The 25,570-nt window shown below is 39.2% G+C and overlaps 1 protein-coding gene and 1 long non-coding RNA gene across 23 annotated transcripts in view; one reads left to right on the plus strand and one right to left on the minus strand.

Moving 5' to 3' along the window:
• LOC118152970 (uncharacterized) overlaps positions 1–10,417 on the minus strand; it is a 56,792-nt gene extending 46,375 nt beyond the window's left edge. The window contains exon 1 of the long non-coding RNA XR_004742059.3: positions 10,317–10,417. This is a non-coding gene — a long non-coding RNA (uncharacterized LOC118152970). The remainder of the gene's footprint in view (positions 1–10,316) is intronic.
• The window catches only part of PKIB (cAMP-dependent protein kinase inhibitor beta), a 275,134-nt gene that overhangs the window by 141,100 nt on the left and 108,464 nt on the right, over positions 1–25,570 (plus strand). For 7 of the 22 annotated variants that reach the window (XM_078370014.1, XM_078370021.1, XM_078370020.1 and 4 more), the window contains exon 1: positions 10,828–10,891. The exons of 7 other annotated variants lie outside the window; for them this stretch is intronic. The gene's annotated coding sequence lies outside the window, so the exon portion shown is untranslated. Of the gene's footprint in view, positions 1–10,827; positions 11,406–14,355; positions 14,493–22,989; positions 23,074–25,570 lie in introns of those variants that run through there. 8 more of the 22 variants (XM_078370016.1, XM_035296607.3, XM_078370018.1 and 5 more) reach the window with 3 other exon arrangements.

Raw genomic sequence — 25,570 nt, forward strand, 5'->3', positions numbered from 1 at the left:
TTGATAAGATTCATATTATTATAGTTATCTTTGCCAAATAGACCTGAAGAGCTATCGTGCCAGTGTCATCTAGCCTGAATATTCCTGTGGCCTCCATAGACTTGGCTACAGTGGAATGAATGGTGGTCTCTAAAAACATATGTCCATGATCTAACCTCTGATACCTGTGAATGTGACTTCACTTGTAGTAAGGATCTTTGAAGATGTAATTAAGGTAAGGATCTCCAGAGGAGATGATCCTGGATTAACTGCATGGACCCAAAATCCAATGACGAGTGTTCTTACAAGAAGAGAATACCAATGCCGACAGTAGAGGAGAAACATAGGGAAGATGTGAAGATGGATGCAGAGATTGGAGTTATGTAGCTATAAACCAAAGAAAATCAAGGAATTCCTGTGGCCATTAAAAGCTAGAAGAGAGCAGGGCACCATGGCCCATGCCTGTAATCCCAGCATATTGGGAGGCTGAGGCAAGTGGATCACCTGAGATCAGGAGTTCAAGACCAGCCTGGCCAACATGGTAAAACCCCATCGCTACAAAAATACAAAAATTAGCCCGGTGTGATGGCAGGTGCCTGTAATCCCTGCTTCTTGGGAGGCTAAGGCAGGAGAATCGCTTAAACCCAGGAGGCAGAGTTTGCAGTAAGCTGAGATCCCACCATTGTACTCCAGCCTGAGTGACAGAATAAGACTCTGTCTAAAAAAAAAAAATGCTAGAATAGGCAAAAGAGGATTCTCCCTGGAGTCTTCACAGTAAGTGTTACCCTGCTAACACTTTGATTTCAGACTTCTGGCTTCCAGAACTGTGAAAGAATAAATTTCTTCTGGCATAGGTCATCAAATTTGTGGTAATTTTTAATGGCAACCCTAAAAAAAACTAATGTACTAGCATATAAAAACATGGAGTGGGCTAATAGTAACTACTGTCCACTTCTTCCCAGATGTCAGCTAGCTTGGCCCTGAAGAGGGGTGAAAACTGATCTCACTTGAAACCTTGCAGCCACATGCTTCTCCCTGCAACTCTTTTCTCCCCTCAAAATACAAATTTCTGCATTTAGTCTTCACCAAACTTTAATCCCTAGAGGGTACATACTGATTCTTGCTTCACCCATGCAAGAATTTCTCCTTTCTTCCAAACAGTATTGGTTACTTAATTTGCCTGGTGCAATAAAAGATGAAAATGCAAGTCCCCTTGCTAAAGAAAAATTATTAAATATTTCAAGGCAATAGAGCATTAAACAACACACCAGGCCATTGTAAGAGTAGATCCCTGTGCAGAGCATGTGGCTCATGCCTGTAATCCAAACACTGTGGGAGGCCAAGGCAGGTGGATCGCTTGAGCCCAGGAGTTCAAGACCAGCCTGGACCACATAGCAAAACCCCCTCTCTACAAAAAAAATACAAAATTAGGCAGGCGTGCTGATGTGTACCCATAGTCCCAGCTACTCGGGAGGCTGAGGTGGGAAGATTGTTTGAGCCTGGGAGACCAAGGCTGGAGTGAGCTAAGATTGGATCACTGCACTCCACTGGGCTACAGAGCCAGAACCTGTCTCAAAAACAGACAAAAAAAACATGTAGATCCCTGCTCAAATAAACAGGTTATAGACCCATAAAGCCAACCCCACCTCCTACCTCTTAACGACTCTGAACTTGTGGAATCCTCATTTAATATTGAAAAATCCCATCACCTTTATAAACTTCACACAATGCTTTCTCCATTTTCTGGCCATAAGTGGAAATCAGCTTTCTTCTCAGAATAATTTCCCCTAGATGTCTCTTTGGTGTTGACTGTTCATTGTTTCACGTTCTAGGGTCACAGGGGCAGTGCTGGAATCCCTGTAGCTCCCCAGTATTGCTTTTGAAGTGTTGTCTCTACCAGTCCTTGATCCACTTAGGCTTTTCCTCCCTGGATATGCACCTTCTGCCCCAACTTTGCATAGTCATCCTCTCAGTTCTGGATCAGTCCACTACATTCACGGAAGTGTTTGTTATCAAACTCACTCCTTTTTTCATTCTGTTATCACTGTTGGTGGCTTCAATATCCATATAGCTTCTTCAATACCTTGGTCCCCAATGTCTTGATCTTCACTCTACATTAGCCCACCCCACCCTCAGCTCTTCCATAAATTACTTAGCTTTGTATTTCTAAAACTTCAAAGAAAACTATCCCACTTCCTGAGTACAACTTATCTTCATATCTCTCTCATTTGATGTGGATTTGTAGTTCTTAAACTCCTCCTTCTTCTCTCCTCTTTGTCCTCACTTATTTTCCTATCTAGTCTTAACTTTAAAGCCCTCTCTTTAAAAATAGTATCCAAGCTTTCTTCTTGTCTTTTCATCTCTTCACTTGGCACAGTCCCAAAGTTGAATTAAACTTTCTGCATTGAGAGTCATATATTTGACACAAATTTACAATTCACATGATCGTGTGGAATTACTGCTACCACCAATTCCTGGACTCAAAAACTCCTCTTTGCACTTATGGTCAGGTTCTGTCTAGCATTTCCAAAAGCAGCCACTGCAAACCATCTGCATCCTCTCCTTACTTTCCTAGTAGAAATGAGAGGACATCAAAAATCTTAAATCTAAATAGACAAAACCATTTTATAAATAGTGTTCTTATAAATCTTAAGTGTGGAAATAAGGTAAATATTCGTTTCAAAACTGCCTATGGGAGGAGGGGACTCAAGATGGCGCTGTGAGAACAACCCAGGATTGGAGCCCGCGTTGAATCCGCAAATGGTGAGTCAGTGCTGCATTTCCAGACTGATCTTTGTTGCCCACAGAACGGGGAAACTCCCAAGTATAAAAGGACACGGGACGCCAGGCAGTAGGTCTGCCTGGCGAAGCCGGCAGCCGGGGCGGCGGCGGCCGGCCCTACCCAGCAATCCCCACAAGGCGCGCTTGTCCGGGTGCCCTGTTGAACCGGCAACCTGAGACTTGAGAGGGCTGGACTTGAGACTAAACGAGACTTGCACAGTAGCCCAGCCCAGGGGATTGCAGGGACAGATCGTTTGGGATACCCAGTGGGACGAACAAAACCGCGATTTCAAACTATCCCAAGCAGACGGCCCGAGACGCTCTGTGGGGGAGGGGCGTCCACCACTACGGAGGCAACCCGCCCCAACTGAAATACACGCCCACTGCTGACGCAGCCAGCCGTTGCCGAGGCAACCCGTCCCTACTGAGATACACACCCACTGCTGACGCAGCCTGCCGTTGCTGAGGCAACACGCTACAATGAAGAGACTCCGCCGCAGGGCGTGGGGGAGACCACAGCAGAGCCTGCAGGAACAGGGCGAATCACACAACAGCAGGGCGGAGCCTGGCAACCAAACAGTGGCTAGTCTGCCTTCTAGCTGGGCAGGACACCTCATCGAACATCCAAAAATAAAGCCCAAACCACTCAACACAGAGCATTTGAGAAAAAAAAAAAAAAGGGTTTTTTAATGAGCTCTGTTGCAGCAGAATCAAACATAGCAGCCTAACAGCCCTGAAGGAACAACAGAGCGCACAGCTCAGCAATTAAACCCCTATAAAGTACAAACTGTCTCCTCAAGCAGCTCCCTGACCCCTCTATATCCAAAAGACTGACATTAGGCAGGCATCATCCTGGGACAAAGATAGCAGAAAAAAAAACTGGTAGCATCCCTCGCTGTGCCACAGCTGCTAGAGGTGCACCCCAGACAAGCAAGGTCTGGAGCGGACCTCAGCAGTCGTACAGCGAAGGGGCTAGACGGGTAGAAGAAAAACCAAGCAACAGAAATACTTCATCATCAACATTCTGGGTGTCCACTCAGAGACCCAATCGAAAAATCAGCAACTACGCAGACGACCAGCAGACAAATCCACAAAAATGGGAAGAAAACAGCGCAAAAAGGAGGAAAACACCCCCCGAAACCAGAACACCTCGCGTCCTAGAAAGGACCAAAACTCCTCACCAGCAAGGGAACAAAGCTGGACGGAGAATGACTGTGACGAAATGACGGAATTAGACTTCAGAAGATGGATAATGAGAAACTTTTGTGAGCTGAAAGATCATGTATTAAATCAATGCAAAGAAACTAAGAACCTTGAAAAAAGATTTGAAAAAAGATTTGAGGAAATGATAACAAGAATGGATAACTTAGAGAGGAATATGAATGAATTAAAAGAGCTGAAAAACACAATACGAGAACTTCGCGAAGCAAACACAAGTTTCAATAGCCGAATTGACCAAGCAGAAGAAAGAATATCTGAAGTCGAAGACCAACTCGATGAAATAAAACAAGAAACCAAGATCAGAGAAAAAAGCACAAAAAGGAATGAACAAAGTCTCCAAGAAATGTGGGACTACGTGAAAAGACCTAACCTACGTTTGATAGGTGTACCAGAAGGGGACGAAGAGAATGAATCCAAGCTGGAAAATACTCTTCAGGACATCATTCAGGAAAATTTCCCCCACATAGCAAGACAGGCCAACACTCAATTGCAGGAAATACAGAGAACACCACAAAGATATTCCGCAAGAAGAGCAACCCCAAGGCACATAATCGTCAGATTCAACAGGCTTGAAATAAAGGAGAGAATACTAAGGGCAGCCAGAGAGAAAGGTCAGGTCACCCACAAAGGGAAGCCCATCAGACTCACAGCAGATCTCTCGGCAGAAACACTACAAGCCAGAAGAGAGTGGGGGCCAATATTCAACATCCTTAAAGAAAAGAACTTTCAACCCAGAATTTCATATCCAGCCAAACTGAGCTTCAGAAGTGAAGGAAAAATAAAATCCTTTGCGAACAAGCAAGTACTCAGAGATTTTGTCACCACCAGGCCTGCTTTACAAGAGCTCCTAAAAGAGGCACTACACATAGAAAGGATCAACCAGTACCAGCCATTCCAAAATCACACTGAATGCTAAAGAGCATCAACATAATGAAGAATCTACAACAACTAACAGGCAAAACAGCCACTTAGCATCAAAATGGCAGTATCAAATTCACACATAACAATATTAACCCTAAATGTAAATGGACTAAATGCACCAATCAAAAGACACAGACTGGCAAATTGGATAAAAATCCAAAACCCATCAGTGTGCTGCATCCAGGAAACCCACCTCACATGCAAGGATACACAAAGGCTCAAAATAAAGGGATGGAGGAAGATTTACCAAGCTAATGGAAAGCAAAAAAAAGCAGGAGTTGCAATTCTCATCGCTGATAAAATAGACTTTAAAGCAACAAATATCAAAAGAGACAAAGAAGGCCATTACATAATGGTAAAAGGATCAATACAACAAGAAGAGCTAACGATCCTAAACATATATGGACCCAATGCAGGAGCACCCAGATACATAAGGCAAGTTGTTAATGACTTACAAAAGGACTTAGACTCCCACACAATAATAGTGGAAGACTTTAACACTCCACTGTCAATACTAGACAGATCAACTAGACAGAAAATCAACAAGGATATCCAGGGCTTGAACTCAGACCTGGAGCAAGCAAACCTGATAGACATTTACAGAACTCTCCACCCCAAATCCACAGAATACACATTCTTCTCAGCACCGCATCACACCTACTCTAAAATTGACCACATAATTGGAAGTAAAGCACTGCTCAACAAATGCAAAACAACTGAAATCATAACAAACAGCCTCTCAGACCATAGTGCAATCAAGTTAGAACTCAGAATTCAGAAACCGACCCAGAACTGCACAGCTTCATGGAAACTGAACAACTGGCTCTTGAATGTTAACTGGGTAAACAACGAAATGAAGGCAGAAATAAAGAAGTTCTTCAAAACCAATGAGAACGAAGACACAACGTGCCAGAACATCTGGGACACATTTAAAGCAGTCTCTAGAGGAAAGTATATAGCAATAAGTGTCCATATGAGGAGAATGGAGAGATCCAAAATTGACACCCTATCGTCAAAATTGAAAGAGCTAGGGGAGCAAGATCAAAAAAACTCAAAACCCAGCAGAAGACAAGAAATAACTAAGATCAGAGCTGAGCTGAAGGAGATTGAGACACGAAAAACCCTTCAAAAAATCAATAAATCCAAGAGCTGGTTTTTTGAAAAGATCAACAAAATAGACAGACCACTAGCCAGATTGATTAAAAAGAAAAGAGAGAACAACCAAATAGATGCAATAAAAAATGATAAAGGGGAAATCACCAGAGATTCCACAGATATTCAAACCATCATCAGAGAATATTACAAACAACTCTATGCGCATAAACTAGTAAACCTGGAAGAAATGGATAAATTCCTGGACTCCTGTGGCCTCCCAAGCCTAAACCAGGAGGAAGCTGAAACTATGAATAGACCAATAACAAGGTCTGAAGACGAGGCAGCAATTAAGAGCCTACCACACAAAAAAAGTCCAGGTCCTGATGGGTTCACAGCCAATTCTACCAGACACACAAGGAGGAGCTGGTACCATTCCTTCTAAAACTATTTCAAACAATCCAAAAAGAGGGAATCCTTCCCAAATCATTTTATGAGACCAACATCATCCTGATACCAAAACCCGGCAGAGACCCAACGAGAAAAGAAAACTTCAGGCCAATATCCATGATGAACATAGATGCAAAAATCTTCAATAAAATATTGGCAAGCCGATTGCAACAGCAAATCAAAAAACTTATTCATCATGATCAAGTAGGATTCATCCCAGGGATGCAAGGCTGGTTCAACATACGCAAGTCTATCAACGTAATTCACCACATAAACAGAACCAAAAACAAAAACCACATGATTATCTCAATTGACGCAGAGAAGGCATTTGACAAAATTCAACAGCCCTTTATGCTAAAAACCCTCAATAAACTCGGTATCGATGGAACGTATCTCAAAGTAATAAAAGTTATTTATGACAAACCAACAGCCAATATCATACTGAATGGGCAAAAACTGGAAGCATTCCCTTTAAAATCTGGCACTAGACAAGAATGCCCTCTCTCACCACTCCTATTCAATATAGTCCTGGAAGTTCTAGCCAGAGCAATCAGGCAAGAAAAAGAAATAAAGGGTATTCAAATAGGAAAGGTGGAAGCCAAATTGTCTCTATTTGCAGACGACATGATAGTATATCTAGAAGACCCCATTGCCTCAGCCCAAAAACTCCTGAAACTGATAAGCAACTTCAGCAAAGTCTCAGGATATAAAATCAATGTGCAAAAATCACAAGCATTTGTCTACACCAACAACAGACTTAAAGAAAGCCAAATCAAGAGCAAACTGCCATTCGCAATTGCTACAAACAGAATAAAATACCTTGGAATACAACTCACAAGGAACATAAGAGACCTCTTCAAGGAGAACTACAAACCACTGCTCAACGAAATCAGAGAGGACACAAACAGATGGAGAAACATTCCATGTTCATGGTTAGGAAGAATTAATATCGTGAAAATGGCTATACTGCCCAAAGTAATTTACAGAATCAACGCTATCCCCATCAAGCTACCACTGACTTTCTTCACAGAACTGGAAAAAACCACCATGAACTTCATATGGAACCAAAAGAGAGCCCGCATAGCCAAGTCAATTCTAAGCAAAAAGAACACAGCGGGGGGCATCACACTACCGGATTTCAAACTATACTACAAGGCTACAGTAATCAAAACAGCATGGTACTGGTACCAAAACAGAGATATAGACCAATGGAACAAAACAGAGGCACCGGAGGCAACACAACATACATACAACTATACAATCTTTGATAAACCTGACAAAAACAAGCAATGGGGAAAGGATTCCATGTTTAACAAATGGTGTTGGGAAAACTGGCTAGCCATGTGCAGAAAGCAGAAACTGGACCCCTTCCTGACACCTTACACTAAAATTAACTCCAGATGGATTAAAGACTTAAACATAAGACCTGGCACCATAAAAACCCTAGAAGGAAATCTAGGCAAAACTATCCAGGACATAGGAGTAGGCAAGGACTTTATGAACAAAACACCAAAAGCATTGGCAACAAAAGCCAAAATAGACAAATGGGACCTAATGAAACTCCACAGCTTCTGCACGGCAAAAGAAACAGTCACTAGAGTGGATCGGCAACCAACAGAATGGGAAAAAATTTTCGCAGTCTACCCATCTGACAAAGGGCTGATATCCAGAATTTACAAAGAACTCAAACAGATTTACAGGAAAAAAACAAACAAGCCCATTCAAAAGTGGGCAAAGGATATGAACAGACACTTTACAAAAGAAGACATATATGAGGCCAACAATCATATGAAAAAATGCTCATCGTCACTGGTCATCAGAGAGATGCAAATCAAAACCACATTGAGATACCATCTCACACCAGTTAGAATGGCGATCATTAAAAAATCTGGAGACAACAGATGCTGGAGAGGATGTGGAGAAAAAGGAACACTTCTACACTGTTGGTGGGAGTGTAAATTGGTTCAACCATTGTGGAAGACAGTGTGGTGATTCCTCAAGGCCTTAGAAATAGAAATTCCATTTGACCCAGCAATCCCATTACTGGGTATATATCCAAAAGACTATAAATCGTTCTACTATAAGGACACATGTACACGAATGTTCATTGCAGCACTGTTTACAATAGCAAAGACCTGGAATCAACCCAAATGCCCATTGATAATAGACTGGATTGGAAAAATGTGGCACATATACACCATGGAATATTATGCAGCAATCAGAAATGATGTGTTTGTGTCGTTTGTAGGGACATGGATGAATCTGGAGAACATCATCCTCAGCAAACTGACACAAGAACAAAAAATGAAACACCGCATATTCTCACTCATAGGTGGGTGATGAAAAATGAGAACACATGGACACAGAGAGGGGAGTACTAAACACTGGGGTCTATTGGGGGGAAAAGGGGAGGGCCAGTGGGGTGGGAGGTGGGGAGGGATAGCCTGGGGAGTAATGCCAAATGTGGGTGAAGGGGAGAAGAAAAGCAAAGCACGCTGCCATGTGTGTACCTACGCAACTGTCTTTCATGCTATGCTCATGTACCCCAAAACCTAAAATCCAATAAAAAATTAAAAAAAAAAAAAAAACTGCCTATGAAGTACCTACTTTGTGAAGGTACTATTCCAGATGTTGAGAATCTAGTCATCATTAGGCATACATTCCAGTGGTTCTGATGATTTCAAATATGTAGGTTAAAAGCTTATCAGTGAGGTCTAGTGGTTTTATGACATTGATTCCAAAATACAGGTTTTACAAAGAAAATTTTTCAAGTATAGGAAATATACTTACACGATCATAAAAATACAATCATGATACCATAAGTTCAAACATTTTAGTATCACTTTCTGTCATAGGACCTCTAAAATAAATAACGTTAGAATAATTTGCCCTAGATCATAAAAATATATATTCTTATATATTATATAATAATGGGCCTTAGCAATGTGCCAAATAATAAATTTTAAAGTTACACTAATGATATAAATAACTCTTAATCTCTTTGATTAATGCTTGTATAACCACACAAGTAACCATGTTTTTATGAGGCTGGTGCAGAAGTTATTATGGTTTTGACCAGTAATTTTTGCAATTACTTTTGCACCAACCTAATAAAAAACAAAATGTACTTACATCACCATTTGGAAATATCGCAAGCTTTATTAACAGAGTATAATTTAAGGAAGTCAATCAATCTTGAAGGCAGGAAGACCGAAGTTCAAAACTAATTTGGAATCTTAGCTATTTAGCCTTGTTCAAAGTATCTTACCTTGCTAAACCTCAATTCACTATCTAAAAATAGAGAAAATTATTACTGTATTGTGGAGGAATGAATATTGAATAATTTAAAGAGTGTGATTGTGGCACCATTAGCAGACAATGAAGGAAATATTTGTCTGATTATATTTTCATATTTCCATACTTAAGCTTTTGCCTAAAAAGGGAATTTGGAAGTGGTCATTGGCAGGTATCATAGGCGTTGGGTGGGGAGTCAGAGCGTAGTATGAATGAGCAAATTAGTCAAGACTAGAAATTAGAGAGGACTTTGAATACTAATTAAGGGTTTCAAGAAACCAGAGGAAATTTCCGGACTTCAGTGAGAAACCACTTCCTCAAAAAGTAGAGAAATTAATTTTATCAGCAGCATCGTAATCCATTTAATATGGCTTTTAAAAAGCACAATGAGACCTTAGTAGTAAGGACTTTATTTTTCCGAGTGAGAACCTGAAAGTGAAATTTGATATACATTATATTCTGCTTTTATTGCACAAAAAGTTGTTTGCATTGCATGTTGCTTCCCAATCTGTTAATCTGTTAACAAACTGGAAGACCCAGATTCGGGGTGTAGATAAGAAACCTGTGTACCTTCCTACCTTCCCAAACAGCCAACATTAGATCAAAGGGCAACCTTAAGACACCTGGAGCACAAACCCTCCTCCGGGCGGGCGCACACAACCGGTGGGACAGAAAACACGAGACAACGTCAGAAAGCAGGAAGGGAATTGAAATCCCCGCAGTCACGTCACAGAAATCTTAGCAGAACCTCACAATCGCCCGAGGGAACTGGGAGTGGCAGGTGGGGAGGACACGGGTTGTGTGACGATGATTAGTTGGTGGTTAACGGACACGTAGGAAAAAGAGCTCGCCCCAGGCTGCCGGCGGAGAGGAGCCCCGGGGAGTGCGCGCAAAGCAGGTTTGCTCTGAAAGCAGGACACTGCCTGGGGCGCCTGGCTTGTAGCCCGGGGGCGGGACGCTGCGGCCGTTCCCGCCCCCGAGTCGCTGCCACCTCCTGGCTGCGTCCCAGCCCAGTAGCTCAGTCTTGGCCGCATCCCCGTGGACTCTAGAGGCGGTAGCGAGCTAGAGCCCGAGTCGCAGCTCCCGGCCGCAGAGCGCTGGGCGAGCGCGAGCGCGAGGGACCAAGCAGGGCGGGCAGCTGCGCGCGCGGCTGGTAAGTACCTGCTGGAGCCGGCGAGTGAGTGGGTGTCTCTTTGCGAGGAAGGAGGGGAGGGACTTGAGGAATCGGGGGAGACTGACCCAAGGAAGAAGTGATAAGTATAACTTTCTGGTTTTCCGCCCTGCTGGCCCAAGTATGGGAGGAGTTCAAATCAGATGCCTCCTTTGCTTGGGCAACCCCATAGTTTAACTCACAAACCAGGGTATTTAGTGAGTGAAAGGGGCGCTCAGGTCAACAGGCGTGACGCGGTTGGTCTGTCACCTGCCTTTTGCCCACTTTGCCCGGCAGGTGGGCGTGAATGACGTCCTGTCACAAGTCGCTGAGCCCTTAGCCTATCGCGCCAGCAATGCCAAGTCTTTTCTCTGGGCGGTGCTTTCCAAGCCCTGGGTAGTCGCGAGCGGCCGCGAGGTTAGTAGAGACCCGAGCTCGGCCAGCGTCCGGCTGTGTGGCTTTAGCCAAGTCACCTCACCTCACTGGCCTTTGCTCATTCTTTGGATAAAATACGGAGGTGAGTAGACCAAGTAAACCCAAGGTCCCCCGTAGCTATTGGATTTTCTCTGCTCTTAGGACCTCTGCAGGCAGCGGGGAGGGGCACGAACGAGTCCAAGGTGGTCATGGGGCTGACGGAGCGGAGGGCCTGGGTCCTGGCTGGTGCTTCTGCTAGTGCTACTCAGCCCCTTGGGGAAGCTCCTGCAAATGCATTTCAGAGGCAGATGACCCTGCTTTGCCAGTTACCTAGCGAACAGATACCTTCGGAGGAAGCTGAGAGGGCCAAGTCCAACCAGTCTTTGTAGAGCTCCCCCAGATAACGCAGCCAACAGAACTCGGGTCCTTTAGAAAAGTGCTTGCGTGAGCTAGGCACATGGAAAGCACTAAAACAAACAACAAACCAACTACAAAACATCCTGCAGGTGGTTTAGTGTTATTAGCTGGAGTCTGTGCAGGACTAGAAAGTGGAGATTCCCGGCGGATGACCACTTACATGTTCACCTAGAAAAAAATTTAAAACCCAAACACTCTTACCAATGGTTTGCATACTGAAAGGTATTGGGTTAGAAATACTGCGAGTATTGCGTTTCTCTTCGTGTACAGATAGATTTCAAAATTCATCCGTCTACTTTATCTCTTCACAAGATGCCTTCCTTCCTTACTGACATTGCCACACGTTCAACAAAAAAATCCTCCTGGGATTTAATATTCAGAAAGCTCAGCATTTGTATTACTACAATGAGACCTGACAACCTTAAGGCTCACGGAAAATGGAAAATACTGAAATGGGATAGGTTATGGATCAAGGTTGGTTAAACCACCAGTTTAAAAACCTTGTTTCCTGTTAGTGTGCCGGATGCTGGCTAATGCCCCCTACGTGACACTATCTCAGGAGTTCATTTGCTAAAAAGGTATTGTGGAAGTTCAAAGGATTTGATTTTGAAAGAAAGTATAGTTTTGGAAAGGAAATCTTTTGGAAAACGTTTTTAGTAATGGACTTTTCAATCTTATTTTTAATTTCAGCTTTCTTCAGTAAAATATCAAGGGCTAATGGACCACTTTATGCAAAATAATTTAAAATGTGTCAAATCTCATCTTTGTTAAAGAGGTTTTTCCTCCTTTTTAGTTGATTGTAAACATATTGTTAAGATCAATGATGGATCAATTTAATTTTCTTCACAGTTCTTACAATTATTTAAATTCTTATGCAGTTTGCATTGGAGCATTTTTTACTTTATTGAGATAATTTATATATTATAAAATTCACCCCTTAACGATGAATAATATTTAGATATTATATTTCAGTGATTTTAGAAGATTTACAAAGTTGTAAAGCCATTACCATATTCGGTTTTAGAACACTTTACTTAGTTAGTTGGTAAGATTCCTCAGGTCCATTTGTAGTCTTTGTTCCCATTCCTATCTCCAGGCAACCATTAATCTACTTTCGGTCTCTATAGATTTGCCTTTTTTTGAACATTTTATAGAAATGGAATGATATACTATATGGTTTTTTTGTCTATGGCTTCTTAGCATAACGTTTCTGAGATTCATCTATGTTGTGGCATGTATCAGTACTCCATTTCTTCTTAATGCTAAATAGTTTTCCATTGTCTGGATATACCACGTTTTGTCTGTTTACCAGTGGATGGACATTTGGGTTATTTCCAATATGGGAATATTATGAGTCATACTGCCGAGAACGTTCTCATTAAAGTGTTTGTGAGTACCCATTTTCATTTCTCTTGGGCAGATGCTTAGCAGTGAAATTGTTGGGCTGTATGGTAAACTCGTGTCTAACTTTTTGTTTGTTTGTTTTTGAAACGAAGTTCTGCCCAGGCTGGAGTGCAATGGCGCGATCTTGGCTCACTGCAATCTCCGACTCCGGGGTTCAAGCGATTCTCCTGCCTCAGCCTCCCGAGTAGCTGGGATTACAGGCATATGCCACCACACCGGGCTAATTTTGTATTTTTAGTAGAGATGGGGTTTCTCCTTGTTGGTCAGGCTGGTCTCAAACTCCTAACCTCAAGTGATTCACCCACCTTAAGCCTTCTGAAGTGCTGGGATTACAAGAATGAGGCACTACGCCCAAACTTTTGCTTTTAAAGAACATTGTAGGTTAATTTTTGTAGAGGTTATATATTTGCAAAATGTAAAAAATTCTGGAGAAATAAATGTTTCTTACTGGATCATATATGATGTTATATGTATGTAGAGAGAGGCTTGGGAAACATTGCCTGCCTTCAAATTTAGAGCTGAGGTACAGCAAACACTTTTGAAAAAAAAAATGTTGCAATATTTCTCAGAAATGAGATTTTTTTGCCTGTTTTTTAATGCTAAATGAGCATGAATCAGGCTTAAATGAGATTAAATTTTCATTAATGTCCATTGAAAATGAGAAAGAATGCAGTTTGAAATTTGTATTTTAAGTATTGAGACTCAGCCAGCCCTGAATGGCTTGACAGTAAATTTGGTGGTTTTCCATTTCTTCAATGCAAAATTTTAATTGAGTTAGAAAAAAACAAAATTACTTTTTGCTCAACATCAAAAATAAACTATAAGTCTTGTGATAAGCATTGTTAATCATGATTTCATATGATTATTTTAAATAATAATTAAGCATATTCTATTAGTAGATATAGGGATCTAAGGCCCAAGAGTAAATGATTTGCATATACAAAAATTAAGCTGAGGCTCTTGTTTTCCTGTTTTAAAACTTCCCCCGTTAGTACATGTCCATCTAAATCCTGTTGGTCTCGGACATTTTTCTATGTTCTATGTACTTTTAAGAAGTCATTACCAGGTAGTGACATTACATGGAAAGAACTCTAGGTTAAGCACTTGAACATCCCCATAAAATCACAGGTGGTTATAATTTTTTATTTTTATTTAAAGTCCAACTGATTTTGAGAAATCAAATGAATATTCTACTTTTTACTTACTTAAGTGAGATATACTTTTTATTCTAGGTGTCAAACGGCACGTAGCAGTATTATGTGCCCAGACCAGAGTGGATTTGTGTCCTTCAGTCACTCCTAGTTGTAAAAATGTGATGTTGACCTAGAGTTGTGTGCTTGGTTGGAGAAGAGAGTTCAGAGATGTTTAGGTAAGAACGAAACAATTCAGATTTGTATAAATTCCTGAATGGGAAGAGGTACTCTTACCTAGACTGGATCTGTTAGAAACAGGATTTCTCAGATTGGAAAGAGAGCCAAGGAAATGGAGATGCTTTAAGACAATGTGGTCTGCAGCCAAGACAGTTTTAATGTAATTGAAGAAGCAGCAGCAGAAGCATCTACAGACAAAATGAGTGGAGCTGGATGCCTTCCTGTACCTCCGGGGCTCTCCCTTCCTGCAGTCCCTACTTTCTTTCAGGCACTTTTATAGGCTATGATGTTTAAAGAGTATTCTCATCCTTGTGGTGGTGTGGGAGTAAACATGATTAACTGTAGGCTTTCAGTTTTTTGGATAAAGTACAAGGAGAACTGAAGTCCAGTGTGATAGCTTCAGGAATAAAACCATGGAAGACAGGAAAGAATTAGGTAACCTTCTCAAGTATGCTTATATTTTAATGGTCACAAAATAACTTACTTTTAAACTAAATCTTATGGATTGGGCTAACACAGAAGAAGAAAGCACCATTCTTAAAATTCTTAAAATCATAAAGTGTTAAAATCAGTGTGTGTGTGTGTGTGTGTGCGTGCACGTGTGTGTGTAAAGAGGGCTTACAACTCATGCAATTACATTAATGCATTATATTAGTTTATTATATTTGTTTATATTTTAAAATGAGAATTAAATACGTCTGTCATGGAGCTTCTGAAGCCAGGTATAATATTAAATCTTAAAATGCTGAAATAAGCCTTACTCTTCTGCCTTTTCCCAAAAGGCCTTTAAATCTAATAAAAAGCCAGAATATAGGTATGATGGATTTTGTTACACTCCAAGGGTTTGCAAAAAGTCTATCAAGCCAAAATTTGTAAAGGCCAAGACTCCCACAGAAACCACTCTGTCTTTCAGTTCCATCATCCTTGAAGAAGGATATCTATGATAATTCTGTGTATTGCAGTGAAGAAGCAGAATCTTTCACAGCACTGAAAAGAAAAAAATAATGTAAAATTATGTCTTTCCAACATGCCACGTATGTATGTCTTCCTAACATGCCATGAAGCTATGTGTATGTATATACTGTTGTAACTCTGAGGTTTCACTTGAAGGGTATTGGACGGACTGCTATAGTAGGCCACGCAAGAGATGCTGAGTGAGTGAAAGCAGCAGAATTCGGGATGAGGAAATGTATTCAGATTCTAGAAATATTAGGAGATGAAAATCACTGGGTTTGATGATAGTTGGGATATGACGTTAAGGAGACATGAAAATGAAGTATGCTTCTCAGATTTTTGGCTTGAAATGAGAGTTGGCACAATTTACAAACATGCAGATTTAAGAATGGGGCATATTTCATGGTGGTACTGAGTTGGATAATGTCTCCCCAAAGTTCACGTCCTTCCTAGAATCTCAGGATGTGACCTTATTTGGAAATAGGATCACTACATATGCAATTAGTTAGGATGAGGTCACGCTTGAGTAAGGTGGGCTCTTAACCCAATATGACGGTTTTCCTTATAAGAGGAGGAAAGAGACACAAAGAGAAAGACATACAGAGGGCAGACAACATGACAATGCTAGGAGAGATTGAAGTTATTCAACTGTACTCCAAGGAATGCCAAGGTTTGCTGGCAACCACTAGAAGTGAACAGAGATACATGAAACAGATTTTCCCTCTGAGACCACAAAAAAGAACCAACCCTACTGACTGGATTGCTGGCATTCTGAACTGTGTGAAAATAAATTTCTGTTGTGTTAAGTCACTCAGTTTGTGGTAATTTGTTACAGCAGCTCTGTCAAACTAATACAATGGGTATTAGTAAAAGATACATCAGGGGTAAAGACATCCAAGCTCAGAAGATGAAGATTGAGTTGATATTGTTGGCATGCAGTAGGTAAATAATAGGTAAATATAATGATGAGATCTCCTATGAGAAACACATGAAATCAGAAAGAAAATGGGAGAAAACTGAATCCTGGGAAATGAGTTCCAGTGGGAGCCCAAGAGGAGAAGCTGGAAAGAGCATTGTCATAGCAACAAGGGTATGTAGCACTTCAAAATGTGTGGCATGATCAACAAGTCATAGTCATAAGAGGACATCATGAAAGACGGGTTGAAGGAGCTTTTGTTTTGACAAGTAGAAAGTAAGAGTAATGGCTTTATAATTGGAAGAGTGAAGACAGATTGTGCAGCTTGAGAAGAAAATGAAAAGTAAGGAGATAGGATCAGCCAGTAGTCATCCCAGGATTACAGGTGAAATATGGAGGAGAAAGTTGTGTATGCAGGGAATCACGACACAATGTCCAGTTGATCTTTGTTTAACATTTAAAGAAAAGCCTTTGTACTCTCTTTATATGTCAAAAAAAAAAAGTCATTAGTAAGGGAGAGGCTAGAAGTATAGAAAAGATAGTTCATGGAGCTGCTTTCCAATAAAGGCGATTGGGTTAAGGACAAAAGTGGAGGCCTAAAAACACACTATGTTTTCAATCTGTAATAGAAGCTTGAGATGTTTTTAAGGGTATTTTTTCTTTCTATGTAAGTATCTGTATATGTTAAGAGAAGGGAAACTACTATTTATTGAGCAATCTGCCAGACCCCTAGGGTTGGAGTCTAGCAGATTAAGCAATAAATAGTAATGTGTAGCACATTTTCACAAATTTCATTTATTCTCCAATCTGTGGAGTTGGTGTTACTGCTCTATTTTTTAGGATAAGTAGGCAAAGAGAGTACCTATTCAGAGTCATTCAACAGAAAGTATCAGAGCTGAGATTAGAAGCCATGTTTGGTTGATGCTTAAATCTATAGCCTTTCTACCCTTCTGATTTGAGCTCAGCAAATGCCCAGCTAACTCATTTATATTGGACCTTCTTAGCCACTGACTGAGCATGGTACCCACTCAGGTCTCATCCTCAGCATAACTTGTAAACATGGCTGCAAAGAAGCTACAGGTTAATGGGCAGTGCATCTACTGTATGCACTACCCAACGTGGTCAAGGTCCTACACCTCTGAAGTGGAACAGGTCATTTCAGGTTTTTCATTTATTTGTTCCTTATGGATGTGATCATGTGGAAATAGGGGGTTGGGGGAGCAGTTTTTATTCTTTCCGTCAGGGAGTCGTGGAGAAAGTTTTTAGGGGAAGTGGAATATTTTTCTGGCAGGGTAGATCTGGGTTAGCTCCCTGAGATGCTTGTGGACTTTTGCCAAAGAGTATTAAGCTTCAGGTAAAACCCAGCATAGTTTGTTTAAACTCTAAGAAGTTCATATTTTGAGTTCTAGGTTTGAGTGATTTGAAAGGAAAAATAAACCTTTCAGTATTCAATGAAACACTGGAGGAAACAAGGCCTTTTTTCACTCATAGATATTTATTTTTACCAACTCTTTAAAAATTTATCCCAACTTGATAAAAACTTTTTATATTTTATTTCAAGAATTATTATTGGTCTTGTCAGTTGATTTGTTTTCTTTTTGTAGGTTTTTGTCTTAATATGATTCACCTGAAATATGAATTAAGTCTGATGACAAAACTTTGGGTTATGTCTAAAAATATCTATGATTATTTTACATAGGGATTGTTAAAACTATTTACTTTATTAAGTACATCAAGATGCTTTTTAATTCTCACATGAATTCATAATTGTTTCAATATTGGATATCTTCCAGTCTTTGTACATTTGTAAGGACTTTTTTTGCATTAATGTAACAATGGTGTAAAGTTTGTATCCTACATTTCTTTCTCTTAAAATTACTATTGCCAGTGTAAAAATCAGTAGAAACAGCAAATTAAATAAGAAAATAACATTTCTTAAAAGAATGTATAGTTTCCTCCAAAACAGTTTTTGGTTAGATAAAGTTTCCCATCATAAGGATATGAAACACTTTCCAGTTTGTTGAAAAGCTACATTCTAATTTCACTGTACCCTGTGGTAATCACTTAATTTAACTCAGAAATGAGAAAACAAAATAAAAGGGAAACATACCCAAACCATTAAAATTTATTGCTTTAGCTATTAACAGTATTTAAATGTAGAATTCAACTTTTTCAAGGACAGTATGTGCTTACTATTATAAATTCTTCACCAAGAATCACAGACATGAAAATATGCTCAAACTTTTTTTCTTTCAATCTCATCCCTTTGTCAACTCTTTATCATTACATAATAATTAATTATTCCACACTTTACTTTCTGGGCAAATAATGTTTTCCATTTAAAATACTACCAAGTTCTAAACCTAAAAATTTTTAATAGTTTTTTAGAGATAGTATACATTGCAATGATAATCAGAAATTTCAGAATAGTTTTAAGAAAAAAATAAGGTCTACCTATATTTAATTTGTCCACTAACTGGAAGTAATCACTATAAGTTATTCTTTGTCTCAGTATAAGTTTTTTAAAAGAAAAAAAATTTATCATATCATATTCCCTGTTTCTCACTTAACAAATCATATTAGTATATATTTCCATTATTTTTAAAATGCAGTTTTTTAATGGCCGCATTAACTAATTTTCTGGTGACTCCACAGAATGTTACCAAATGCATTTTTATAAACAATAGTATAGTAGATAACTGTTTGTAATTTTAATACATTATATATACCTATTTGATTAATTCCTTTGAATAAATTTCTAGACATAGAATTGCTACATCTGAAGATGTTAATTTTTAAAGAGTTTTGATATATTTTACAAAATATCTGTTCAGAAGCCTGTGCAGTTTACATTCAAAATAATACTGTTACTAACATACTAATACAGTTTCAAAAATTTGAAACTTAGAAGTCAGTGGGAAAATATAGCTCATATTTGTATTTCTTTGAGTGGTAGTGAGATGGAATATTTTAGTTATTTTTATAAACTGATATTTTATATGCTTTGCCTTTTTTTAGTCCGTTTGCAAGAGCTTTTTATTTATAAATATATTAACTTCTTGTATGTCTATTTTGCAAATTTTAAATGTTTTCTTTTTACCATTAATTATTTGGTGTGTGCTGCTTTGTGGAATACTTAATTTTTTTAAAGATGTTAAAGTTATCAATTTATTCTCACATAGTTTGTTAAGTTTAAGACTTTCCCACCTGTAAAAATATTCACCTACATTTGCTTATAGTACTTTTTACATCTTTTGTTTCTTTATAAAATTTTAATCCTTTGACAGCTATTTTAGTAAGAAATAAAGTGGGAATCTTACCTTATTATTATTATTTAATGGCTATCCTTGTTTTGTAGCTATTTGTTTTATAATGGATTCCCTCCCCATTGATAGGAAATATCAACCTGTGGCTTCTCACCCCTGCACCTACCTTGGAACTTGGCTTTCTCATGGCTGTCCTACCATTAGAAGTGCCACAGACTTTCCACATACATGTTTTCTTACTGCCATGCCTGAATGTGACTGCAGGCTCTTTGCAGGTTCTTGACTACTTCCCTAAGCTACCTGGATCTATATCTGCCACTCATAACCTGAGCCCTAGAAGGAGAAAAACTTTCTATGACCCCTATCATAGCCTCCAGCTTTCCTAAATTACCACATGCCAGTTTTGGAACATATAATTTTGTTGGTCCTGAAAAACAGCTAATTTTCTAATGCTTCCAGTCTCTAATTTAATTATTCACCTGCTCATTTTTTCTCTTTGTGTTGAAACTTTGTTGTATGTTTTGCTGCCTCTCCCCTGACCCAATGTCTCCTTTGTATTCTTCCTTCAAAACCATTCCATCATGCTATCTGTAACACCTGTTAAATAATAGTAAATTCCTCTATATTATTAACTTACACCTTTTCCTCTAGCACTGAAGCTTGACTCTCCTCTGGGTCTCTTACTTCCCCTTAAGCCCTTTCTATTGGAGACTGTTTATTATTTTCTATTTTATAATCTCAGAGTAGTAGAGGGGAGCACTTACCCTTCATGCACCCATATGCCACCTGTATGATATTTCTCCACCCTCTTATACTCACTCCTGCTCCTTTGAGCACTCTGGCTATAACATCCTCTATCATTGTTCATTCCTGGCATCAATGCTGAGGGTCTGCCATCTGAACAAACCCCTCCTTTATTGAACACTCTACTAATTGGTATACAGTCATTTTCTCCCACCCTTCTTCTGTCCTAAATCTAGTGCCTTCCTATGTACATCAACATCATGACCTCTCACCATGTGGTTGTGTGTGTTTTTTTTAATTCTCAGATGTATTCCCAAGAGTACCTAGTTAAAGAAGCACAGACTTAGAATTATAAAGAACCAAAAACCTCACTATAAACTAAGAATTCTCTCTTGGTTTCTCAACACAGATAGGCTAATAATTCAGCTTTCCATTGATCAGAGTTTGTGTTGCTTGGTTTAACTTAGACAGTCATTTACTGCTAGCATCAAAATATTTGGGAATATAGTTGCATAAGCATATGTATAGAATTAAGAAGTTCCAGAAAAGACACAAAAGTGGTTACACATGTCTAGCTCCTGAGGTGGTAAAAGGTTGAGTGGCTTTGTGACATCCCTGGCTACTTCATTCATGGGCTTTTGTGCCTTGTTTGCTCATGTTCCTATTTAATTTTTTAATTAGTACATTGAGGGAGGCAGACGTTGAGTAAATGCTGTTTTGTAAATTGTCATTTAGAATATTTTTAAATTAAGTAGCTTTTTTTTTGCTTTTTGTTTAGCTCTAATTTTTTTTTTGTTTTATATTATTTTCCCTACTTTACTTGCACTAAAGATTTCTGCATAAACTACTTTAAGATTTGCTCACTTGAATGGGAAATTTTCTTCCCTGAGACCAGATCCAGACCCCTTTTTGATAATTTGTTTACCCGACTGTGTAGTTCCCTTGAGTTTCTTGTTATTATTATTATAATAAAAGGAGTACAAGCAATCTGGTCATTTTAGCCTACTACCGGATGGATTAGATCACTGTGGGATATTGGCTTATTTACCCTACAATGACTCATCACAGTTAGGGAGGAAGAAGACCAGCTTAGAAGTCAGGAGACAAGATGGACTGTTTTAGTTTTTGGGTTAATTACTTTATTACCAATCTCTGATTTTATAGGTTAAAGGCTTCTGAGGGGGGAGGAAATTAAAGAGATTAAAAATGGAGAGATATTTTACAATTTTGCCTAGGAATACTGTTCCCGAATCTTAATAAATTATAGTATAAATACCTCCTTGATGTTAAGGAGTATGTCAGGTCTGAGGAGATGAGGTTGAACAGAACAAGGTTCTACCCTTGAAAAAGCACAGAATTAGTGCTGAATAAGTAAATAGTTGCAAACACGATGTGACAAAAGCCACCTTTGCAGTATGAATCAAGTATAGACATGCCCAGAAGTGGTTATAAGTAATTCTAAAATCAAGGATGGTTTCTCTGAACAGGTGATGTTATTGTTAGATCTTGAAAGATAACCACTAGTTTGCCAGGTAAAGGGGAAAGTGTTCTAGGAAGAGGAAAGAGACTTGAAGTGCAGGATATGTTTAGGGAACTATAATTAATTCAGCATAATGGAATGTGTATACACACTAAGGGATAGTGACAGGAGATGTAGCTGGAAGTTTGACAGGAAATAGATTTAGAAGTGCTTTGCATGTCATGCTAAATAGCTTAGACTTGATTGAAGATTTCAAATTCCACAAAAAAATGGAATCTTATTTGTAAAGTGCTGAACTGGCTGAAAGCCTGTGTCCCTCAGAGCACATGTCTTCCTCCATTACAGAGAAGTAAGGGACATTAGAGGAAATACAGGGAGGGCTGGGCTCAAGTTCTGAGTGGGCAAATTTTTATATGGATTGACTAAGTGGTTGCCTTCTAAGAAGTAAGCTATATGTGGATTAATGAAGTAATGACTAATTTAGATTTATTGAATTTCAGTTAGGGTGTATAGAACTAAGGAGAAGTCAAGACTAAAGATTTAAAATGTGGGTTTAACTGTAGATAATTGAAGGCCTTCCTAGGAATTGCTATACTTAAACAGAGTTGTGTGTTAAAATATTTTAGGAATAAGTTTGCCATAAGAATCATCTGATTTAACTCTTAAATTATGTTTTTCCCATTTTTTTGTTTTAGCAGAAAATAGGTAAATAGCAAAATTCTATGAAATTATGAAGCTTTCAAAGTCATAATTTAAAAGGAACAGCCTTCTTCATTTCTTTTCTGTAAATAGACTTTTTTGCCAAAGATTTTAGTTCTGTTGCTTTATTTTTTCAGACAACTCCAATATAGTTTTTAAAAACCTCCAAGGATAGAGTTTAAATGAAGGATACATTCAAGGCTACCTTTTAGGTAGGAACTAGCTCTGCTGGGATTTTTATTTCGCTAATTTTGGGGAACATTCTGAAAAGTGTGTGTACAGATTATGTAACTAGTCACTTAGGGCCCTTGACCCCTTGTTAACTTGGCCCTCTTGAGAGACAGTAAGCTATTGCTTAGCAGTCCTCATGGATCAGTCATAATGGTGTTGCTGGGCAACCAGTGCTTTAGCAGTTGCTCCATCCTCAATGGAGTTTTGCAGTAGTAGGGGCTCACCCCCACGGGAGAAGTAGTACAATCCAGCAGGGGGACAAACCTCTCCCAGAGGCATTAGCATTGTTAGTAAGTATTTGACCTTAGAATCAGAGGAGATGACTTATGTTTTCTGAACATGCAAGTGATTTATGGAATTATTGATGTAAAGTTAATTAAACATGGACTTGGGGCAGGGCAGGTAGTTCTGTCAGCTACTCATTTCAAATACTTTGATTTCAATTTCTTTCTTCTTGAGACTTATTTGCAAGGTGAGTTTCTGGGTCAATGAAAAGTAATTTTTTATGCTACATGGAATATGTGACTTTCCAATTAGCATTATTAAGCCAGAGCAAACATTTATGTTTGAGAAAAAGCAGCAAGCGAATTCTTGCTTTGGTCATGTGGGCCTGAATGTCAGAGTATTTAATTCAATATCAATAAAAGAATTTGCCACTAATATTTCAGATATTATTTGAATTTTCTTTCTGTATAGAAAGGTCAGAACATAACAATTCATGAGGACAATGTCTTATTTTATTTTTAATATTTAACACAGCACAGAAATCACTTTTTAGGAGAGTTGACAAAAAGTTGAAACTAATCAGCTCTTGTAAGGAAAGCTGAGTTCTGCTGGTGTTGAGCAATGGGTTCTTGTTAAGATCCAGGCACATATTTAAAGACTAAGCCATAACATCATTAGTATATTGAAGTAACACACAGTTGCTTCAAAGGCTAAAGTGTGGAGTGGAGAAATGTGCCTTGTCAGATTTGAGAAATAATGTTGTCCAGCTCTTTCCCTCCAACTACTTTTTTATTCAGTCCTTCTTTCCTTGGTCTGTAACTGTTTGCCTACTGCTTCAAAGGGTGAGGAGGCAGGGCTTTGTTCTGTATACAAAGGGGGAGCCTCTTTGTTGACTTTGGGATTTGTACTCTCTGTAGGATCTACATTATTAAAAAAAAAATACTCAAAAACTTGAAAATTTTTCTCAGGCCTTGCACCAAGATACATATAAACACACAAATATGTTGAAGATTGTTCAAGTTATTTCTAATGTATTACATGAATAGTAATAGAACAATTGGACAGGCACGGTGGCTCAAGCCTGTAATCCCAGCACTTTGGGAGGCCGAGGCGGGTGGATCACGAGGTCAAGAGATGGTGACCATCCTGGTCAACATGGTGAAACCCCATATATACTAAAAATACAAAAAATTAGCCAGGCATGGTGGTGCGTGCCTGTAATCCCAGCTACTCAGGAGGCTGAGGGGGGAGAATTGCCTGAACCCAGGAGGTGGAAGTTGCGGTGAGCCAAGATTGTGCCATTGCACTCCAGCCTGGGTAACAAGAGCAATACTCCGTCTCAAAAAAAAAAAAAAAAAAAGTAATAGAACAATTAAGTTATATATATATATACACACATAAAATTGCACTTTAGGTTCTGGGGTACATGTGAAAAACATGCAGGATTGTTGCATAGGTACCTATGTGGCAATTTGGTTTGCTGCCTCCATCCCAATCACCTATATCTGGCATTTCTCTCCATGTTCTCCCTCCCCAACTCCCTACCCCCCAATGTCCCTCCCCCAGTCCCCCCAACAGACGTCAGTGTGTGATGCTCCACTCCCTGTGTTCATGTGTTCTCATTGTTCAACACCCACTTATGAGTGAGAACATGTGGCATTTGATATTCTGTTGTTGTGTCAGTTTGCTGAGAATGATGGTTTCCAGGTCATCACAAAGGACATGAACCCCTCATTTTTTATGTCTGCATAGTATTCCATGGTGTATATGTGCCACATTTTCTTTGTCTAGTCTATCATCAATGGGCATTTGGGTTGGTTCCAGGTCTTTGCTATTGTAAACAGTGCCACAATGAACATATGTATGCATGTATCCTTATAATAGAATGATTTATACTCATTTAGATATATACCCGGTAATGCGATTGCTGGGTCAAATGGAATTTCTATTCCTAGGTCCTTGAGGAATTGCCACACTGTCTTCCACAATGGTTGAACTAATTTGCACTCCCACAAACAGTGTAAACGTGTTAATATTTCTCCACATCCTCTCCAGCATCTGTTGTCTCCAGATTTTTTAGTGATCACCATTCTAACTGGCATGAGATGATATCTCAATGTGGTCTTGAATTCCATTTCTCTAATGACCAGTGATGATGAGCATTTTTTCATGTTTGTCGGCCTCATATATGTCTTCTTTTGAAAAGTGTCTGTTCGTGTCCTTTGCCCACTTTTAAATAGATTTGTTGGTTTTTTTCTTGTTAATCTGTTTTAGTTCTTTGTAGATTCTGGATATTAGCCCTTTGTCAGTTGGGTAGATTGCAAAAATTTTTTCCCATTCTTTTGGTTGCCAGTTCACTCTAATGATTGTTTCTTTTGCAGTGCAGAAACTCTGGAGTTTAATTAGATCCCATTTGTCTATTTTGGCTTTTGTTGCCAATGCTTTTGGTGTTTTAGTCATGAAGTCCTTGCCTATGCCTATGTCCTGAATGGTTTGCCTAGGTTTCCTTTTAGGGTTTTTATGGTGTTAGGTCTTATGTTTAAGTCTTTAATCCATCTGGAG

This window comes from Callithrix jacchus, chromosome 4 (assembly GCF_049354715.1).
Source record: "Callithrix jacchus isolate 240 chromosome 4, calJac240_pri, whole genome shotgun sequence".
Taxonomy (NCBI): Eukaryota; Metazoa; Chordata; class Mammalia; order Primates; family Cebidae; genus Callithrix; species Callithrix jacchus.